The following is a 22,789-nucleotide window of genomic DNA, read 5'->3' on the forward strand; positions in this document are numbered from 1 at the left end:
AGGGGGCAGAATACAATATTACTTAAAAGCCTGGAGGTTGATTACCAAGGACTAGTCAATAGTGTGTAAGGGACCACTCCTCAGGGTTGGTCAACCCATTTCAGGAAGCATAGCTGCAGAAAGAAGTTTAACATTTATGAAAAAGCAATTGAGGAGGTTCCCCCCAGCAGATCTGCATTTGGGATTTTACTCCCGATACTTCTTCATTCCAGTAAAAAGATGGGAGGTCTGCGGCTCATTCTCGATCTCAGAATAGTGAATACCTATCTTCTATGAGAAAAATTCAAGATGAACTCCCTCAGCACTATTCTGCCGCACATTCAGAAGAGTGAGTGGATGTGCTATCTGGATCTTCAAGATGCATATGCCCACATTCTCATTCATACCTCATTTATTTATTTATTTATTTATTTATTTATTGTTTTTTATATACCGCCGCTCATCAAAGATATCACGTCGGTGTACAATGAACAGGAACTTACGCCGGAGCGTTATACATTTAACAGGATTAAATAAGCATATCATGCTGGTATACTTCCATTTTCCACTGTATCAAATTAACTACCAATAGAGAGTGCTCCCTTTTGGGCTCTCAATTGCCCCCAGAGTATTTACATATCAAATGTCTGGTGGTGGTGGCGATATATTCACATTGTCAAGGAATTCAATTCTTCCCTTACCTAGATGATTGCTTGATACCTCAGTCCCTACAAAAGATGATCAAGCTGCTCCAGAATCTAGGTTTCCTTATGAATTTTGAAAAGTCCCACCCAACTCCAACTCATACCCTTCAGTTTATAGAGGCACACATCGACACCCTCCAGGTCAGACAATTCCTGCTACATGACAGGCATATCATGCTTCAATGCCATATCCACTAGCTACTACCCAACTGGTCCATAACAGCCCATTACGTTTTGATAGCTCTAGGTCATATGGCAGCTGCAGTACATGTAGTCCCCCACACATGACTTCATATGTGCTGTCTACAGTGGGGACTCAAATGCCAGTGAGATCACCTACTTCAAACACCCATTCTCTGGTGGCCATATCCCTAAAAATGAAAGTACTACCTCACTTGATGGTTACAATTGCAAGTTTTGTCAGCTGGAGCACCTCTCCTTCTAATACCTTACCAAATAACATTGGTGATAGATGGTTCCACAAAAGGCGGGGGTGCATGTCCTATCTCACCAAACCAAAGTACCTGGTCATATAACGTAAGTTTCGAATCAATTTGCTTGAATTGTAAGCAATCAAAAATGCTCTGAAAACGTTTTCTCATCTTGTCAAAGGGACGAGCATATTGATACAAATAGATAACCATGTCACCAAGTCACAGTGTTTTATGTCAACATGCAGGGAGGCACAGGCTCTGGCCCCTGTGTCAGGAGACCCTTCAAATTTTGCAATGGGCAATCGACCATCAAGCAACCCTGCAAGCAACATATCTACCTGGTCTAGTCAACACAATGGCAGACTGCCTCAGCAGAATATTTTGACCGCATTAATGGTCTCTCAGACAATCCACTGCTGACAAATTCTTCCAGTTATAGGGCCATCCAGTGATAGACCTGTTTGCTACAGAAGCCAATCGGAAACTAGATTGATTCTGTTCAATCCTGCCAAGCCCCTTGAGAGTCACTGAAGGCTCATTTCTGCTCGATTGGGCACCAGACCTCTTGTGTGTACTTTTTCACCATTACCACTCATTGTGTGGACAGTCCAGAAACTCATTTGAGACTGAGCACAAATGATTCTTTTTGCACCAGCAAGGCCGAGACAAATATGGTATACGTATCTAGTACAACTATTGTTGCATCCTCCAATTCCAATTGAGAATTGGTCTTTCTTTACTTACACAAGAAGAATATTGACTACTTCATCCGGAATTGGCGTCGCTGCACTTGACAGTGTGGAGTACAAAGAGACTGCAGGCTTCGCCTTTCCACAAGAAGTAAAAAATATCCTCCTTTTGGCCCGGAAATTGTAAAGGTGGAACTACACGTTCAAATGGAAATGGTATACTAGTTCAGTGATTCTTAACCTTTTTTCTGTCGGGACACACCTGACAGATGGTTCTCACATGCATGACACACTGACCCATGATCGTCACGGGGCTAGATGTAACAGTACAGTTTGCATCCACGGGAATCCCCCTGACCCATAATAATGAATGTAAGGAAGAATTATGACATTCCCCATACAACTCACCCTACAAAAAAGATATTCTGGTTCTGGTGTCATCTCAGTAACAGCAACTCAAACTCCTTCTACTTCCAGGCTCAATAGCCCTACTTATGAAAAGACAGCAGTTACCACCAATGCATGTCCTCTTGAGAAAACACAACAAATAAGGCTGATACAAACGCTTACATGCTAGTAAAATATCTCATCTCGGTAACAGACATAGAACCGATCAAACATACTCCCAGGATCTGTAGTAATGCACATAAACTAATCTGCACACAGTTACACCTGTATTATAGAATACACTCAAAGAGGAGCAACCCTATCTATGAAAAGGCAACACTACAAATATTAAATCAGGCCCTAAAAACCAATACACCTCTTAGGAAAACAGAACTAGCAAGCAGCTATAGATCCCGACACAGAAATAATTGTAAAACTATACTAATAAGCAGAATAAATGTTTCAAAACAGCTAGGAACATCCCAACAATTAAAAACTAATAACTATTAAACATTCTCCAAAAACCAATAAAATATTTCAAAAAAGCAGACATCACATAATATTAAATAATTAAAAAGGCAGTCAATCAAGAAAAATAAACTTAAAAAGCCACCTTTACTTACCCCCTCCAGCAGCTCTCCTACTCCCCTTCCATGCAGGCCATGGCACACACCAGAAGCAGCAGTAGAAGCTAAGCTCTATACTTATGGTCCTCTTCCTTGGTGCCCATGTCTCTCACACACACACCATACCAGTCATGCCCCCATGACCAGTTTCTGTGTCTCACACACCAATCATCTCCCAAACAGTCTTTGACACACACACACCAGTCACCTTCCTGAACAGTTTCTCTCATGCCATACACAGACACAGGCTTCCCACTCCCATGTTCCTCTTACATATATGGACTTCTTACTCTCATAATCACTTTCTCTGTCACACTCACACACACACACACACACACACACACACACACTCACCAGTCTCTCACTCCCATGCTTGTTATCTCCACATGCACATGTTTCTCATTCCCATAATCACTTTCTTTCTCTCTCTCACACACACAAACACACACACACACACACAGGCTTTCCACTCCCATGTTCTTTCAGATATACAGGCTTCTCACTTCCATGCTGTCTCACACACACCCAGGTTTCTCACTCCCATGCTCACTCTTCACATGCACAGGCTTCTCATTCCCATAATCACTTTCTCTCTGTTATACACACACCAGTCTCTCTCTCATTTCCATGCTCGCTCTCCACATGCACAGGCTTCTCATTCCCTGAATCACATTCTTTCTCTCACATTCACACACACCAGTCTCTTTCTCTCACACATGCCGTCACCTTACCAACCAGTCTCTCTCTTATGCATGCACACACACACACAGGCTTCCCACTCCCATGCTCTCTCTCACATAATCAGGCTTCTCACTCCCATGCTTTCTTTCACACACACACACACACACCCCTCCCCCCCCCCCCCCCCACAACACCAGGCTTCTTACGCCCATGCTTTCTCACATACCCAGATTTCTCACTTCTATGCTTTTTCTCTCTCTCACACACACACATCAGTCACCTCCCTGACTAATGTCTCACACTCTCACATACACATCAGTCATCTCCCTGAGCAGTCACTTTCATTGTCTCTCACATATACACACACATCAGCTCTCTGACCAGTTTCTCTCAATCACATACATGCTCTCAATCACACACAGGCTGGCTGGCTGGCTGCTTCTCTCTCTTTCTCTCACTCACTTCCTCTTCTCCCCCCCCACTCCCCCCCAAGCACAAATGGTAGCTGCAGCAGCCTCCTCCTCCAGCCCCCGCAGGCCAAGAAAGAAGAATCCCATCGGCCGCGGGAGGCTCATGCTGCTGTCTCCCCTCCCGATTACCGGCTGCTTTGATTGCTCGGGGGCTGATGCTGCTGCCGCCGCTGCTATTTTTCCACGCGGCACGGCTCTCTCCTTCCCGCGTATCACTTCCTGTTCCGGGTCATGGGGGGGGGGGGGGGGCGCGGGAAGAAGAAAAGGCCAGCCACTGCTTCTTCTACCACTGCTGCCGTTCCCACTGGGCTTGAACGTACTGATAGCCTGGAGGCAACGGCGGGAGAGACCGGGAGCACGCGACACACCTGCCGGTGCTTGGCGACACACTGGTTGAGAAGCGCTGCACTAGTTGGTGTTCATGAAACGCGTTAAATCCTTTTTATTCTGCTGGTGGGGCCCAGGAAACCTTACCAGCCCTGCAGCCACTATACCTTTTTTTCTTCCCTCTAAGCCTGTGTTGTGACTCTGCTGCTCCTGCCTCTCTCCAAATCCATGGTGGCCCCAGCTGCTCTGTACGTACATTGCTGCGCACAATCGTGCAGGCATACTACAATGATTACTCAAAGCCCCTAATATTCTTATAGAGAGAAAATAGTTTGGTGTTGGGGGAAGGACTTAGTAAGAAACAACATATGTTCTTTTAAATTGGTTAAATTGTTAAAACTGTTTAATTTTGCCCTGAATGATTTGTTTTTGCACATGTTTTAATTACAAAAGTCTGTTTAATCATTCATTGTAATCTTTATTTTTTGTGGCTTTTCCAATTTAATTTTTGGAAGGTGAAAAGTATATTGTATCAGCAGACACCAAAGATCATAATTTCCCCTTTGACCGAGTCACAACCAAGCTTCTATATACTATCCTGCTTATGTGCCACAGGGCTGTTCTGGAGGGACTGCTTCCAAGGGTAAGAGCATATTTCACTTTGAAAGTAATATATTAGGTGACTGCAACTAAGAACCAATTTAGCCCACCCAGTATACCCAACTGTATTCCTCACTAGTTTTCTACCACTGTGAGTTGATGCGCATACACATTTGTATACTTAAACCAACTATAAAGAAAAAAAAACCCGATGGGCCCAACAAAACAATATAACATTAACCAATGGAAAGAGCCTGAAAGCAATATTATATGACCTGCTAGTATCATAAAAAGTGTGGGCAGCCAGTTGGATCAGGCAAATGCAACTTGTGCCTGATAGGTTTTCCTTTTTTTTTTTTTTAATTTTTGTTGCAACTAAAAACACTGTAACAAGTCTCATTACTTTCAGTATCCATAGACAGCTCTCAATAGCACATACTTTCTCTAAAGCAGAATGGTATGTGCCCCCTTAGACATTTGATTATATATAGTTTATAGTTCTTGTAATTGCCAGAGCAATACTTAGCTTAAAGTTCAATGGTAGCCTTCAAATGGTGGCTGGCTGCACACTCATTGTAGCCAATATGGTTAAAAGATGAGGTGAAAGAGGCTATTTTAGCCAAAAGATCTTCCTTCAAAAATTGGAAGAAGGATTCATCCGAAGAAAATAGGAAAAAGCATAGTCATTGGCAAGTTAAATGTAACACGAAAAAAATAAAGAACCCAAACCCACAGTCCTGTTCCTCTCAGTGCTATTTTACTCAATACATGTATATATCAATGGTGTTGATGAAACCGTGCTTTTTGCGACGTGATGACGTAAGATAGGTCTTAGTAACTACTAAGTAGTTAACTTAGTAGTAACTTAGTAGTTAACTAAGTAGTAACTTAGTAGTTACTATGACCTATCTTACGTCATCACGTCGCAAAAAGCGCGGGCTACTTAAAGGTACAACTGGTTCAGGGTGGTCTCTGTCCCACATAGAGTGAAAATGGTTTGAGATGGATCAGTCCGAGAAGAAGGTTGGTTTTGCTGTGGACGTCAAAGCTAATTATCATTTTTTGAGAATTTAGATATTGAGTATGTCTTTTCCTCTGATTACAGTTTCTGACATAAAAAAACACTCCTGAAGAAGCGACTGATAAGTCGCGAAACCCCAGCCGCTGTCGGGTCTAACATTGAATCTATGCATTGGGAACAGACGGAATACTCAAATATCTGTTGAATGACATTTGAAAGATATCTTTGGAAATAAAAGCAAGTTTGCTTACCGTAAACGATGTTTCCGTAGATCGCAGGATGAATTAGCCATGCTGTCATGGGATCTGTCAATCAGGTCTGGGAGGCGGAGCTTGTCAAAGCAGAGATTAGAGTTTTGCTCTCTGCGGCTGCGTGTGTATTCCCGCGCAGGAAAGTAACAGAATCTCCTCAGTCTGTGATTAAGCTGACGTGTAGTCGAAGACTAGGTGACTGCCAGGGAGGAGGGTGGGTCAGCATGGCTAATTCATGGAAGGGCAAGGCTAGACAAGGCAGGAACAGTAGCAACGTATAGCAACTTAGCACCGACTAGCACAAGAGGACCTGTTGCTGAATTGCTGGCTGGTTGGCAAAGGACTTCCCTATATTCCTATACAGGATGTGATGTAATTAGCCAGCGTGCCAGTAAGTCCCGGCTGCAAGGCCTTTAAGAAGAACTCCAGGTTGCACCACAGAGCATGATGCTATGCCAGAAGCGCTTGGAGATAAGGGGCGTTACAGTTTTGTAACAGTATTTCTATGGCAAGTTGGTGAAACGTCAGTGCCAGAAAGTTGTGGTGTTGAAATGTTTGCATCGAGGCACCTGACATTGACGGCGTCAAATGATAAATGGTGCTAATTTTTCTGAGCCGATGGAGTTATCCACTCAGGGTAATATCTCCAAATGTGTTTGTTTTGTAAACGCCATGACAAGAATGAAGCTCACTCATAAACTAGGGGTCTATTATTTCAATCTCTTAAATTTACCCTGGGTGCAATACTTGTGCTGAAGTGGAAACTCCCTGTTCTTCCATGTTTCTGCCTTTATCCAACCTTGCTTTTCTGTGTTCCTGCCTTGCCATTATCTTGCCCTGTCTTACCTTTTTCTCCTGCTCTGCCTTGCTTTTCCTTCCAGTCAGCCTTTCCTTGAACTGCTCATCTCGTCTTGACAAAGACTGTCTTCCGACCTTGCTTGATCCTGACCCTTGCCTGTTTTCGATGCTGTCTGAACTCCGCCAGCCCTGACGTCAGCTCACTTTGGTTTTTTCTGACTCATCGTTCCTTGCACTCTGCCAGAGAAGTCCTGCTGGCCACTAGAACCTGTGGGCTCAACCCAAGGGGGAGGGGTCTAGACTTTGCCCTTGTGGTGTGTCAGCTGCCACCTTCTAGGGCCTGGTCCATGTTTGCATGCCCCAGGTTGTGCAAACCTAGCAGCAGCCCAAGGGCTCACATTCCCCAAAGTAGGACACAAAACCTTCTACTGATAAAGTTTCTACCAGAATCAAACAATTCTTCAGTAATACTTTGACCTCCTGCATCTGAGTACCACACATTAATGATTGGAATTTGTCCATAATTATAAGAAAAATGTCCCTTCCTCTCTTTCAGCTTCTCCAGTCATGGAACCCATTTTGAAGGCGATCTTGAACCAATTAGAAGTTTAGTCCTCCATTCTTCCATATCAAAAAAAGTCTACAGGTTCGTCAAGAAATATCTCACAGCTCCCTCTCATCGAGAAAACCTCCACTACTATTCTCTAACTCTGGTTATGACCCTTTCTCCTTTATTTCTTTTGAGGAATCAACAGGATTACCAGATCCTATTAGGAATACCACTCTTCCAATAGACTTGACTTATCCTGCCTTCCTTCAAAACATGTCAGAGGCTATTCCATTCAGATTAGAAGAAGATGTGGAAGAAAAGGAAGACTTCTTGAGTATTTTAAAATACATGAAAGATAGTAAACAAATCATTGCTGTCACAGTGCATAAGGTGCTTCAAGATCTTCAATCTAAAATGTGGCAAATGCCTCACACTACACTTTCAGTTGCCAGAAAAGTAGATCTGTCCAGGGTATAACAAGGTCCATCTACCACATGAATCTGCAGTGGTATAATCTGCCCTAATAAAGGTGAAAAGATCAAGGATGCATTCCAGTACTCCACCTGGAAAAGATATTAAGTAACTGCATCCTACAGGAAAAAATTTTCTAATCTGCTATATTACAAAGCAGAATTTCAGTCCACCAATTCCAGATGGTCCAGTATCGGTCTAGTATTTTCCAAAAGCATAAGAAATGCCTTAGCAAATCTTCCTTCTTAGACATATTTGACATCTGAATAAAGTGGAAGGCACTTAAGATCTGCTTATAATGTTTATGATACAATTTAGAAACATAGAAATGTTGGCAAGAAAAGACCAAATGATCCACCCAGTCTGCCATTAGCAAACCAATGCTTATGCCATTAGCTGCTGCACTGTGCAGGTTACCCTCATGCTTATCAGTTTCTCAGACCATAAAAGTCAGGCCCCTCGGATGCTGTTTGAATCCAGTTTTTCTTAACCCTTGCCGTGAAAGCAGAGAGCAATGTAGGAGCTGCATCAAAAGTATCAGGCTTAGTGATTAAGGGTAGTAAAAGGCGAATCAGCAAGTTACCCCCATGTTTACTTATTCCCCAAACCATAAAAATCGGGGCCCTTGTTGGTTGTTGTCTGAATCCAATTCCCCTTTTCCCACTGCTGTTGAAGCAGAAAGCAATGATGGAGCTGCAGTAACAGAATCAATGATTATTTGTTAAGGGTAGTAACTGCCACACCAGCAAATTACCCCCAGTTAACCCCTATGCAGTTTTTTCTTTATTTCTATCCTCTAGCCTTTAGGGATCCACAGTGTTTGTCCCATGCCTTTTTGAGTTCCTTCACTGTTTTTGCCTTCACTACCTCCTCTGGAAGGGCATTCCAGGCGTTCACAACCCTCTCCGTGAAGAAATATTTCTGACATTGTTTCTGAGTCGTCCTCCTTGGAGTTTCATTTCATGACCCTTAGTTCTGTTGATTTCTTTCCAACAGAAAGGTTTTACAATTGTGCATCATTAAAACCTTTCAGGTATCTGAAGGTCTGTATCATATCTCCCCTGCATCTCCTCTCTTCCAGAGTATACATATTCAGATCCTTCAGCATCTCATAAATTTTTCAATGCTTGATCCCGCATCATTTTGCTCTTCTTTGGACCACCTCTATCCTGTCTTTATTCTTTTTGAGATACAGGCACCAGTAATGAATGCAGTACTCCAGGTGAGGACTTACCAAGGACCTGTACAAGAGCATTATCACCTCCTTTTTTTTCTTACTGGTTATTCTTCTCTCTATGCAGCCTAGCATTCTTCTGTCTTTAACTATCGTCTTGTCACATTGCTTCGCCACCTTCAGATCATTAGATACTATCACACCAAGGTCCCTTTCCCAGTCTGTGCCCATTAGTCTTTCACTACCCATTCAATATAGATCTTTTGGATTGCCGCACCCCAGATGCATGACTCCACTTCTTGGCATTGAATCCCAACTGCCAAATCTTTGACCACTCTTCAAGTTTTTTTAAATCACTTTTCATTCTCTCTGGTCCTTCAGGCGTGTCCACTCTGTTGCAGATCTTAGGATCATCTGCAAATAGACAAACTTTACCTTCCATCCCTTCTGTCAGATCGCTCACGAAGATATTGAACAGAACCGGTCCCAAAACCGATCCTTGTGGCACTCCACTTAACATTGTCCTTTCTTCAGAGTAGGTTCCATTTACCTTTACATGCTGTCTCCTGTCAGTCAACCAGTTTGCAATCCACACTACTACCTTGGCACCCACTCTTCTGATTTTGTTCACAAGTCTCCTGTGTGGGACCTTATCGAAAGCTTTACTAAAATCTAAGTAAATCACATCACGTACTATTCCCTGATCCAATTCTCTAGTCACCCTATCAAAAAAATCAATCAGATTTGTCTGACAGGACCCTCGGCTTGAGCAACTACCAGATTGTAGAGAGTTCACTATCCTTTCCTTCAGCAGAGTACCACACAATGATTGGAATTTGTCCATAATTACTTGAAAAATGTCCCTTCCTCTCTTTCAGCTTCTCCAGTCATGGAACCCATTTTGAAGGCGATCTTGAACCAAGTAGAAGTTTAGTCCTCCATTCTTCCATATCAAAAAAAGCCCACAGATTCGTCAAGAAAAATCTCACTGCTCCCTCTCATCGAGAGAACCTCCACTACTATTCTCTAACTATTCACCTCTGAGGTGAGGCTAACCACCTGTAGTTTCCAGCCTCCTCTCTGCTCCCATGCTTGTGAAGTGGGACCACCACCGCTCTTCTCCAATGTTGTGGCACCACTCCCTTTTCCAGGGATCTATTGAACAGGTCCTTCAGTGGACCCGCTAGCACATCTCTGAGCTCCCTCATTATCCTGGGTAAAAATGTTCTGCACCTATCACTTCAAGCCTTTAGAAGTCTTGTTGTGATCATCAGCCATATCTGTATCAACCAGGAGGCTTGCTTAGCTCTTAGCATCAAATTTAAGAGAAGATGTACATGACAAATTTATCAGATGCCCCATATTTGGGAGACAACTTATTTGGGTCAAAAAACATTGGATCTTATAAAGATTCACTGTCAACTTTACTCGTTTTGACAGCAGAGTCTATAGAACAGTCTTCTCAAAATACCAAGCACTACTCTTTGGAAGGTAATAGTTACTCTTGAAGGAAGTATCAATCATATCCTTATCACAGGCAATTTCCCCAACAGCAACAGAATAAACAGCAACAAACTAGACCTTCTACCATATGGGTTCTCAGGATACTTCTCAAGAGATATTGCCTGAATTTTCAAGCTTTATCTTCCCTCATTCCACCAAACTCTAATTCGATTTTCCCAAACCAGCATCATATTCTACCAGAGGAGCTAAGACTGACTACTAGCAGCCAATGTGATAGAACTAGTCCTAATGACAGAAAGATGCAAAAGGTTTTATTCGAGATATTTTCTTATCTGGAAAAAGTCAGGAGGTCTTCATCTCAATCTAGATTTGAGAAACCTAATCACATAGCTCAAGAAATAAAAATTCAGGATAAATTCTCTCAGCACTATTCTTCCTCATCTGGAAGTCAACAATTGCCTGAAGACTTTGGATTTGAAAGATGTTTACATTTGTTGTTGTGCTTATAGCCCCACATCAATGCATATTTCCATTCATAGAGACTGCAGGAAGAACCAGTGCTTCCCATTAGTGGAAGTTCATTATTAATACCTTGTGCTTCCCTTTGGTCAAACAGCAGCTCCAAAAGTATTCACCAAATGCCTGGCAGTTGTAGCTGCCCATGTCAAGAGAAACAGTGTTTTAATTTTTTCCCTATGTAGACAAATGATTAATATTGAGCATATCCTCAAAAGACACAAAGCTAGCTACATCCTATACACTCCACACGCTCCAATCACTGTTTTTTGTAGTCAGTTTGTAAAAATCCCATCTGATCCAACTTGTCAATTAGACCTCATAAAAGCACACTTGGATACCTGGAAGATGGACAAAGAGTATGGTTTGCTCTTTGTCCATCTGGCTATCAGGAGCCAGGACTTATATGGATGTGTTAGGTCACATGGCAGCCACAGTCCATGTCACGCTCTTTGCACATCTGCATATGTGACAAGCTCAATGGCATTTGAAACTCCATTGGAACCAGCATTTGTAATCAGTGTCTCACAGAATAAATCGCTCAAAATTTCTCACCCTTTCATTGAGATATACCGCACAGCAAAATTTGTACTTAATATGTATGTAATCATTTATTCCTTGCAAGTCCTCTCAAATTTTATTTCCAAAATATTTTTGAAAAACTCACAAATTAAATTTTTATCTTCTAAATCACTTGCATGTCCAACAATGGCTATTGTTTCAGTGAAACCCTTCATCAGGAAGAGCAATGTCTTCTGTTCCTCTGTTGTAGGCTGGTAGGCCTTCTGAGAAGATTGTTTTCGACTACCTGATCAGCATCCATTCTTAAGTCCTTAAACTGTTTATACATTTTTACTAGCTTATCTTTTGCCAGGTATATCATTTGTACCTAGGTATACAATGATACCTAATTCACCTCCTTTCGCATTTCTCTAGCTCAAATATTTACTTTGTTCCTATCCCTGCAGTTGATGCATCTGGAAGGCAAATGATGTCCCTCTTCCTAAGGTTATTTCTTAACTTTAGACCTCTCAGTATGGAGTTCCCAATCAGAATTATTTTTTCCTTTGGTTGCCTCTGCTGTCTATTGTGGGTCCTTAGTATAGCAGAATCCTTCATCAACTTTAATCCCTATTCCAAGTGACCTCAGAAGATGCTTCTGACTAAAATTTTGTGGGACAGAAGGACATAACAGGCATCTGTGATCCATAGTCCAAGTTCTCATAGAGTCTATCTTACTGTGGACTCAATCTGAGCTACCAAGCTTGTGGTTCTAGAGTACTCTCCTGAGTTCTTTTAAAAAAAAACTAACTCAGTCCTAAGGTACAGATGGAGCAACCTTGAAGTTTCACAAAGTTTGTTTGAATACTGCAGACCCACAGATATTGCTTTTTACTGTTCTCTTCATCCTTCACTTACTTGTATGTCAGATATACCAAAAATGCCAGGGATTGTTTTGCCTAAATGAGCAGATATACCTGAGTATGTAAAAAAAAGGAAGCAAAATGGGACCGTGGTTGGTATGAGATGAAAGAACTGTGTTTTTATAAAATCTCAGTTGCAGGCCCCCTGTAGATATAGAAAAAAACATCTATATAGAAAGGACTAAACTTATAAAACAAGCTATAATAGCCATGTAACTGATCGTAAATCATGTGGGGAAGGAGAGGCGGACATAGATCAGTAGAAAAGTTTCTTTATAAAACAGTATTGTAGCGCATAAAATGTTCTAGCAAAAATGTTACTAACCCCAAAGAACAGTATGTATATCTCTTATGTTATACCTATATATTAACATTTATATTGTCAAAAACTTTATTATTTGCAAATACAAAATGTACATTTATTTTAAAATTCCATGCCATTCATATCACCGCCACAACCTCTTAATATACCATCACATTCACACCATATACACTCATACACCCTCTCGTATTACATTCTGTATAATATAGATAACAAAAGCAAGTCTCTCCAATTGAGTTTATATTGCTTGAAAAAACATATAATGTAAGTTCCAAATAATCACAGGAAACCGCTCCAGTCTTCTAACTCCAGATGGTAAAAAGAAGTTGTTCCAGTCTTGTTTCCAGGTCTTAGTTGCAATGTCAAGGCTAGATTAACTGTTGATTCCTCAAAAAACTTCCATTTCTTGTGCAATTTTTTGACTTATAAAGCATTTTTGTCATTGGTATTGTCACTGTAACTACATAATCCCTTCAGGAGGATTCCAAATTCTTGTGCTCTTTTTACCAGCATACACATTCATGTTAAACTCTCTTGAATAAACACAAAATCCCACAGAGTCCAGATGCTGCAACGATTCGGCATATAATAATGCCTGCATTAGGGGAATATTATCATGAATCTGTAAACAAATTGTACTTCGTAATAAATCCTAAACAATTAATCCTAGTTTTTATTTGAAAAAACACGGACCAACTGTGTCTCCCTGTTCAGGACATGGCAGGCAAATGATGTTATCTAGCATCACTGCCTTATTTAAACTTCTCACGATCAATCACACTATTTTTTCTACAGATGAACAAACTACTACGTTATTAATTGGCTAAAAAAAGGCCCCCCCCCCATTCCATCTCTTTGTTTAGACCACTAGGGGTAACAATGTCCCATTTAAAAATAAAGTTTGATTCTTTCGCAACAAAAATTTACCAAAATCACCACCTCAGTAGTGGCGCTCTAGTTTTTCCAAGAGCACAAAACAGAGATCGCTAGTATGACTTTTATCAATCCAATGAGTAACTAATGGTGCCTCCCGCTTTAACCATTAATACAACTGATATGTTCCTGGATCCTCACCTTTATTTTTCGAGTAGTCTTACCTATGTAACATAATCCACAGGGACACCAGATTAAATAAATCACCCCTGAAGGCTCACATGTAGTATATGATCTCTCCATTAAACAAACGAGGACATAATTGTAGTGCCCACAGCAAAAATGACTACTTGGCGGTTGTTCTGTCTGTTTAACAGACTGTGTATAAGTAGACCAAACTAAATGGTCTCTCAGATTGCATGCATGAGTAAGGACAAATGTAGGACAATCTTGAAAAATCACATGTAGTCTTAAAATATCCCAACATGCTCTAATGCTCTTCTGTACTCTCCATGTATCAGAAGTGAACGGAAGAACACATAGCAGCTTATAATATGGGCATCCAGTACTGCATTCGCTCACACCCATTCATATACAAACAAATAAATTCTCTGAGACATTATCTTGGGAAAAACAAGGCCGCAGCTTTAATCAACACTTGACCCGAGCCTTATAACACAGTTAACAAACAACACGAATTTTAGCATTCCCAAGCCCCACCACCAACCATCCGCCACCTTCCGGCAGGATAGCTTGACCAACCTTCACTGCTTGCTCGTATGGCCCCTCACACTCCAGGATAAACTCCCGCCTCACTCTGGCAAGGAGCCAACCTGGGTGGACCCCCGCTACCCACTTGCCAGGGGTCTGGCCAATCCGCTCCCGCCACCATCCGGCAAGGAGCCGAGCCTCCCAACGACAACCCCTAGTTGTCAATCCTCGCGTGCTTGTTGCCAAAATCCATTTAACATAAACCATAAAGAAGCTGATCAGGCTCGGGCCAACCGCCTCAATTACCTCCCCCCCCCCAGCTGCGACAACCCTCTACCCCCACCTCGCCCACCAATAACCCTGACTAAGAAAAAATGGGAGGGTGGGAGGGTCAAACAACGCGCCCGTCGCTCCGCTTGCTCGCGCGCCAATAACCCCCCCCCCGCTCGTCTCCTCCCCAAACTTACCCCACCATTCAAATCTCCCCTAACCAATCCCTAACCGCCGCGATGCGTGTCGATTCCCCGGCCCAATCCCCTGCCTCCACGCGTCTCGTCGCGCGCACATGCTCTATCCCTCCCTTCCCTGCAACCCCCCCCCCCCCCCAGCCGTCCCGCGCTCCCTTTGACTTTTGCTTCGTCGCGCGCCGTCTCCCCCACCCCTCTCCCCTATCCCCCCGCTTCCTAAACCCTCCCCCCCCCTCCCCCACACCCGCCACGCGAATGGACTGGGCCCCTATTATATTGACCGTCCGGACACAAGGTCCGTCCGATCTTCCATAATATGGGCATCCAGTACTGCATTCGCTCACACCCATTCATATACAAACAAATAAATTCTCTGAGACATTATCTTGGGAAAAACAAGGCCGCAGCTTTAATCAACACTTGACCCGAGCCTTATAACACAGTTAACAAACAACACGAATTTTAGCATTCCCAAGCCCCACCACCAACCATCCGCCACCTTCCGGCAGGATAGCTTGACCAACCTTCACTGCTTGCTCGTATGGCCCCTCACACTCCAGGATAAACTCCCGCCTCACTCTGGCAAGGAGCCAACCTGGGTGGACCCCCGCTACCCACTTGCCAGGGGTCTGGCCAATCCGCTCCCGCCACCATCTGGCAAGGAGCCGAGCCTCCCAACGACAACCCCTAGTTGTCAATCCTCGCGTGCTTGTTGCCAAAATCCATTTAACATAAACCATAAAGAAGCTGATCAGGCTCGGGCCAACCGCCTCAATTACCTCCCCCCCCCAGCTGCGACAACCCTCTACCCCCACCTCGCCCACCAATAACCCTGACTAAGAAAAAATGGGAGGGTGGGAGGGTCAAACAACGCGCCCGTCGCTCCGCTTGCTCGCGCGCCAATAACCCCCCCCCCGCTCGTCTCCTCCCCAAACTTACCCCACCATTCAAATCTCCCCTAACCAATCCCTAACCGCCGCGATGCGTGTCGATTCCCCGGCCCAATCCCCTGCCTCCACGCGTCTCGTCGCGCGCACATGCTCTATCCCTCCCTTCCCTGCAACCCCCCCCCCCCCCCAGCCGTCCCGCGCTCCCTTTGACTTTTGCTTCGTCGCGCGCCGTCTCCCCCACCCCTCTCCCCTATCCCCCCGCTTCCTAAACCCTCCCCCCCCCCCCTCCCCCACACCCGCCACGCGAATGGACTGGGCCCCTATTATATTGACCGTCCGGACACAAGGTCCGTCCGATCTTCCATAATATGGGCATCCAGTACTGCATTCGCTCACACCCATTCATATACAAACAAATAAATTCTCTGAGACATTATCTTGGGAAAAACAAGGCCGCAGCTTTAATCAACACTTGACCCGAGCCTTATAACACAGTTAACAAACAACACGAATTTTAGCATTCCCAAGCCCCACCACCAACCATCCGCCACCTTCCGGCAGGATAGCTTGACCAACCTTCACTGCTTGCTCGTATGGCCCCTCACACTCCAGGATAAACTCCCGCCTCACTCTGGCAAGGAGCCAACCTGGGTGGACCCCCGCTACCCACTTGCCAGGGGTCTGGCCAATCCGCTCCCGCCACCATCTGGCAAGGAGCCGAGCCTCCCAACGACAACCCCTAGTTGTCAATCCTCGCGTGCTTGTTGCCAAAATCCATTTAACATAAACCATAAAGAAGCTGATCAGGCTCGGGCCAACCGCCACCAGGCACAGGCATCCTATGCCCTGTGACCCCCAAAGATGCGGCCTCGCTCACACAGGAAACAAACCCTCCAAGACCTCCTGATTGGAGTTTAAGAACATATCCAAACCCAAAAAGGAAAGGTGAATCCCGTCTGACCTGAATAAACCCGTTACTTTCCCCCATGACCAATCATATTTGATGTGGCGACCCCCCAAACGTTCCATCCAGGCCCCGATTTGTTGATTTGCTTTGGACCTGCAACGTCTCCACCTAATGTTCTCACATTCAGCAGGTCTCACTATAATGTCCGACCAGCACAAGATGGTCGTCGGAAGCAATATTGACACCGACATTAAGTCCTTGTGAACCATGCCAATAAATTGCTTCCCCGACATCCTGCCCCAGTCGTTGCCTCCCAAATGCACCACTAACGCCCGCGGTGCCCCGTGCCGTTCACGCTTCCGCCGCACGCAGGGGATGAGCTCATCCCAGAGCATCCCTCTGCGCCCCAACCAAACAACCCGCACCCCCCTTTGATGCAAATCCAAATGTGGGCCATATGGACGACCGCTGGCATGTCTGTGCGCCCAGTAGGTGTAGGAATGCCCGATAATCCACACCGTCAATGTCTCGGGCCCCGCACCTGCAAAGAAATTAGAGTTAGACCCTATTCGTTCACACCCGAATCTGGGCGGATATAACTCCTGTACGCCCCAGACCGCCACCGGCCTATTCGCTGAATCACCCCGCCAGACAAACCCGCACCCGCTGCAGAAGTTGCCGCCCCAATCCGAAAAGAATGTGACCCAAAGCGTCGCTCATCCAGACCCACCAAGTATAAAGCCCTGCGAAGTACCGCTGTGAACTGATACTTAGTTAAGGGCATCAAATTGTCATGCACCAAAAATTGGTCCGCCCCTTCCGGACGCCTTTGACAATACACCGCTGCATTTCGCACCGGACAAGAGATCAAGCCAGGTACTGCAGACAGCACCACAGTCAAACCTTTTCCTTGCTGATCCGTCTTTGACCGAGGAATAACAATTGTCACCGTTCTGTTAGTCACCACCACATTTCTGGCCAATAATCCCGGGAACACCCTGCTTTGAGCCGCTCGAGCCACTAGTTCACTGATCCGAAAAGCGCCAAAAAACGCCAGGACAAAAGCTACCCGAAACAGGCGTGTTTCATACTCCGAGGAACACACTTCCGACAAAACTTCCCACAATAAAACCAAAATATCATGCGTAATAGGGAAACGCTGGTCCGTCCGAGGGGATAATCCCCTGGACCAACCCGCCAGCACCCGACGTACGATAAAACGACCCGACGGGTATCCCCACCCATGAGCCTTCATAAAGAAGGAGAATCCCGCCAACTGCCTCCCCACCGACGACCGCGAGCTGCCGCTCGCTCTTGCCCGCTCGATAAACCGAATCAGTGCTATATCGGAAATAGGACCACCCGCCCAACCCCAGGCCGATAACGCCGCTGACACCCTCCTGGCTCCCCCCACATAACTTGTCCACGTTGACGGAGCTAATGAAGCTCGCAGCATTTTCCAGGACTCCGGGAACCAAATCTCCAGAGGGAAGACGGCACCTGAGTGCCGCAAAGCTCCGCGTCCGGGGCCAATTCTCGAAACAACTCCCACTTGAAACGAGAAAGAGAATCGGCCACACCATTAGAGATCCCCGGAACATGGCGCGCCCACACAGTCACGTTTAAGGACATGCAACATAAAATGAGCTCACGCAACAATTCTGACACCTTCATACAATGTGCTGATCTCTTGTTAATAACTTCTACGACCCCCATGTTGTCACTCCAAAACACCACCCTCTTCCCCCTCAACCGTTCTCCCCATAGGTGCACTGCCACTACGATCGGAAATAACTCTAGGAAAGTGATGTTTTTGGTAATCCCAGAGGCCGACCATGCCTCCGGCCAAGGCGCGGCACACCAAGCCCCCTGAAAATAAGCCCCAAAGCCCAACGAGCCCGCTGCGTCTGTGAACAACTCCAAATCATGATTAGACCTTGGATTGGATTGCCACAAAGCCACCCCATTAAAGCTCCTCAAAAATGTGTCCCATATTCGCAAATCTTCGCGTAAATACCGGGTGTTACGGACACGGTGATGCCGATGTTTCAAGCCGGACATAGCATGTGATAACCTGCGCAGAAAAACTCTACCCATCGGAATTACCCGACAGGCAAAATTCAGGCTGCCTACTACCGACTGTAATTCCCGCAAGGACAACTTTGGACGACTCACAGCTGCCCGCACCAAATCACGTAAACGCTCAACCTTATCCGCCGGTAAACGCGAAACCATAGCCACTGAGTCCATCTCGATACCCAAAAAGACCAAAGTAGTACTAGGCCCTTCCGTTTTATTTTCCGCCAAAGGAATCCCGAACGCTGCCGCCACCTCTTTAAAACCATGCAACAAACGCTCACAATCATCTGACCCTGCTGGCCCTGCAAACAAAAAATCATCCAAGTAATGAACTATCATTCTGGACTTCACTTTCGTCTGCACTACCCAGTGCACAAATGAACTAAAAGCTTCAAAGTAAGTGCATGCAATAGAACAGCCCATAGGCATGCATTTATCGAAGTAGTATCCTTGCTGAAAGTGAAAACCGAACAAACGAAAACTAAGCGGATGAACCGGCAACAACCGAAAAGCCGCTTCGATATCCACCTTGGCCATCAGTGCACCCGGACCACACCTCCTAACAACCTGCACCGCCGAATCAAAGGATGCATATCTCACAGTACATAGTTCCCGGGGAATGCCATCATTGACCGACTTACCCTCCGGAAAAGAAAGGTTATGAATTAACCTAAATTTACCCGGCTCTCGTTTCGGTATGACCGCCAGTGGTGACAGCACCAAATCCGCGAATGGAGGGTCCGAAAACGGACCAGCGATTCGCCCAAGTTCAATTTCTACCCGCAATTTATCCCTAACTACCCCCACCAAACGGCGCACTGACGGGCAATTACCCCCCCCCCCAACCTCCGCCCCCCCACTGAATGGTATTTTAAAACCCCACTTAAAACCTTGAAATAATAGCGATGCCACCTCCTTGTTCGGATACACACGTAACCAGGGCTCCATGACTAACACCTGGACCGGCGTCAGCGCCCGTTCAAAGGCCTGACTTCCCAGAACTTTTTGAGGTCTGGACCGCAGAGGCTCCTTCACCTTGTCGTTTGAAACATCTGGTAACCGGATGCCCTGCTCCACACGTGGAACAAGCATGCCGGAATTTACAGTCCGGAAAGATGCATTCGGATCGATTGAAACGCCAGCACACATCTGATCGCCCCGCGCTGCCCTTACCGGATCCACTAACAGACACGTCCCTCCGAAAGGGCCGCCCTTGCCCTGTACTTGGTACAAGCCCCTGCCCCGTTCCTCCCCCAGACATCTTGGAAGCCATCTGAGTTAACCAAAGCCCCACGTCTTGAGTGCCCCAGGAGATAAATTTATTCTCCTCCATACGATCCCGGAAACGTTCGTCATAATTTAGCCAAGACCAGCCCTCATACGTCTTGCTGGCGGCTAAGATGGAATCAGCATAGGACAGCAAAGCCCCATACTGCGACGGATCCTTCTTTCCTACTACGCTGGCTAGCCGCAGAAAAGCTCGCATCCAGTTATGAATATTGCGAGCTACCTTTTTCTGCGCTCCCGGAAATCTCTCGCTTTTTCCTCGCCTCTTCTTCCCCTTGCGCTTGCCCCGCCGCCCTTCCAATAATTGAAAAATATCAATAAATTGACGGCGCCGGATCCGCTTACGAATAGAACGTGGCACCTCTTCCCAAAGCTCCGTAAGAGCTACCAACGCAGGTGCTCCATGAACTGTTCCCCCCCCCACAGCACTCACCCGCGCTACCGACCCCGAACCCATAGTACTAGACGAGGAAGATGAAGTTGAAGAAGACGACGACGACGAATCAGAAGAACTGGAACGCACCCTCTTTCTTTTCTTCCTAGCCTTCCCTGACTTAGAGGATCCCTTTTTTCCCAACCCCCTGTCATCCTCCTTAACCTGTGGTGACACTGCCCTACGGTCTGCACCCCCGCAGCCCACCTCCTCTCCTGCCTTCTCTCCTTTCTCCCGAGCTCTAGGTACTGCTCCCCTAGTCGTACGCGGAAATATAACAAACTCACCAACTGGGTCAGGCTCCACCACCGGAACAGCATCAAAACTTCTCTGTTCCCACGGACCTCTGTCCTCCGCCGCCGAAGCCACATTGCGCCAGGCCTCCCTTCGGGAAGGCCCCGGTGTTTCTCCGTCATCCACATCCCATCCCCCCCGCTCCGGAGCCGCCTCCGTCTCCTCAGCAACAGCCGTTTCCTCCTCAGGTACCCACGCTGCTTCCTCTGACTCGAGGAACGCCGCCATCACCCGATCCAACTCCTCCTCCTCCCATTCAGAACGCCGACTCTCCATACCACCACGCCACAAGTCCTGCTCTCAAACCAGGTACAACCTCCGCTCTCGCAATGGAACCGCTTCGCTGCTCAAACAACGCGCCCGTCGCTCCGCTTGCTCGCGCGCCAATAACCCCCCCCCCCCCCCCCGCTCGTCTCCTCCCCAAACTTACCCCACCATTCAAATCTCCCCTAACCGCCGCGATGCGTGTCGATTCCCCGGCCCAATCCCCTGCCTCCACGCGTCTCGTCGCGCGCACATGCTCTATCCCTCCCTTCCCTGCAACCCCCCCCCCCCCCCCCCAGCCGTCCCGCGCTCCCTTTGACTTTTGCTTCGTCGCGCGCCGTCTCCCCCACCCCCCCCTCCCCTATCCCCCCGCTTCCTAAACCCTCCCCCCCCCCCCACACACCCGCCACGCGAATGGACTGGGCCCCTATTATATTGACCGTCCGGACACAAGGTCCGTCCGATCTTCCAGAATCATTAAAGGAGGACAGAGTATTTAATAGTAGGTCTCGATTTAACCAATGACCTCTTTTATAAGACTGTTTTATAATTCTTGCTGGATATCCTCTCTCCAGAAACCTATTCTGCATTTATAGAGACCTGCATTTAAATTCATCTGTTGTAGGACACAATTTCCTTAACTTTAATTGCACCACTGGTAAATTCTGTCTGAGTTTAACAGGATGACAACTAGTATAATATAATAAGATGTTACGGTCTATTGCTTTTCTAAAAATAGAAAATATAAGCGGCACAGAGACTGTATAGCATATGTGCATAAAGAAAATAATAGAGTAAAACCAAAACTATTGTTAGCCACACACTTTATGTACAGAAAAGTGCAAAGAGAGAGAGATAAGATAATATAATACAGCAACACACTAAATCATAGATTTGCTTCTCTTATCTCGTCCCCAATAAATAAATATTTATATTATTTATTTAGTGTTGTCCCCACAGGGAGTTGGTGTAAAGTTCAAGGAATTCGCCTCCGAGGTGTGAGGACAAGCTGTGCAGAAGAACAGATCTGCATCTAACATCTTCTGTTTTTTCTGAGTAATACGGGCTGAGGACAAGAATTTATATTGTGCAGTGTGTAGACATGCACAGTTAGATTTCTTTGTCTCAGGCAATGGTAGGCTATAAATCAGAGATCCGTTTTCACTTTCCAGTGGGTGTATTCTATCCCTACATGTACCATCTAGATGTCTTCTGGTCAGCTCTTTCTAATCATAATACACAAGCAAATTAACCTAAATCTAATTTCCATGTTTGCTTAGATTGTCAGTTGGGGCTGGTTTCTAAGATTTAGATTAATGGGCCAAAATCAACAATTTATTCTGTGATCTTTGTGTTTTATAGAGTGAATTTTTCAGTTGACAAGCAGTTTGAATCAGCTACACAAGTACTCACATATATTGCTAAGACTGGATCCCAGCCAATAAAAACCTATGCTCATTAGGGATCAGAATTACTTTATACTTTTTTTCTGTTTCTGTTATGGATTTTTATTGTGATATATAGTCATTTGTTCACAATATATGGATAGGTATGTGGAACTCGGTTGAGACTTGTTAGGCAATTCCTACAAATCATTCTGAACTCAAGAATGTTCACCCATGCCAGAGCCAGTTCAGCAAACACTTTTCACACTTGGATTGCAAAACTAAATACCCAGCATAGAAGTGGTAAACTA

General features: G+C 45.5%; 1 protein-coding gene across 7 annotated transcripts in view; it reads left to right on the forward strand.

Annotated features, from left to right (window-relative positions):
* Window positions 1-22,789, forward strand: part of CLOCK (clock circadian regulator) — a 430,837-nt gene that overhangs the window by 61,797 nt on the left and 346,251 nt on the right. For 6 of the 7 annotated variants that reach the window (XM_029587462.1, XM_029587474.1, XM_029587432.1 and 3 more), the window contains exon 4: window positions 4,813-4,940. The exons of the other annotated variant lie outside the window; for it this stretch is intronic. The gene's annotated coding sequence lies outside the window, so the exon portion shown is untranslated. The remainder of the gene's footprint in view (window positions 1-4,812; window positions 4,941-22,789) is intronic. 7 annotated transcript variants of the gene reach the window in all.

This window comes from Rhinatrema bivittatum, chromosome 1, assembly GCF_901001135.1.
Source record: "Rhinatrema bivittatum chromosome 1, aRhiBiv1.1, whole genome shotgun sequence".
In the NCBI taxonomy this organism is placed as follows: Eukaryota; Metazoa; Chordata; class Amphibia; order Gymnophiona; family Rhinatrematidae; genus Rhinatrema; species Rhinatrema bivittatum.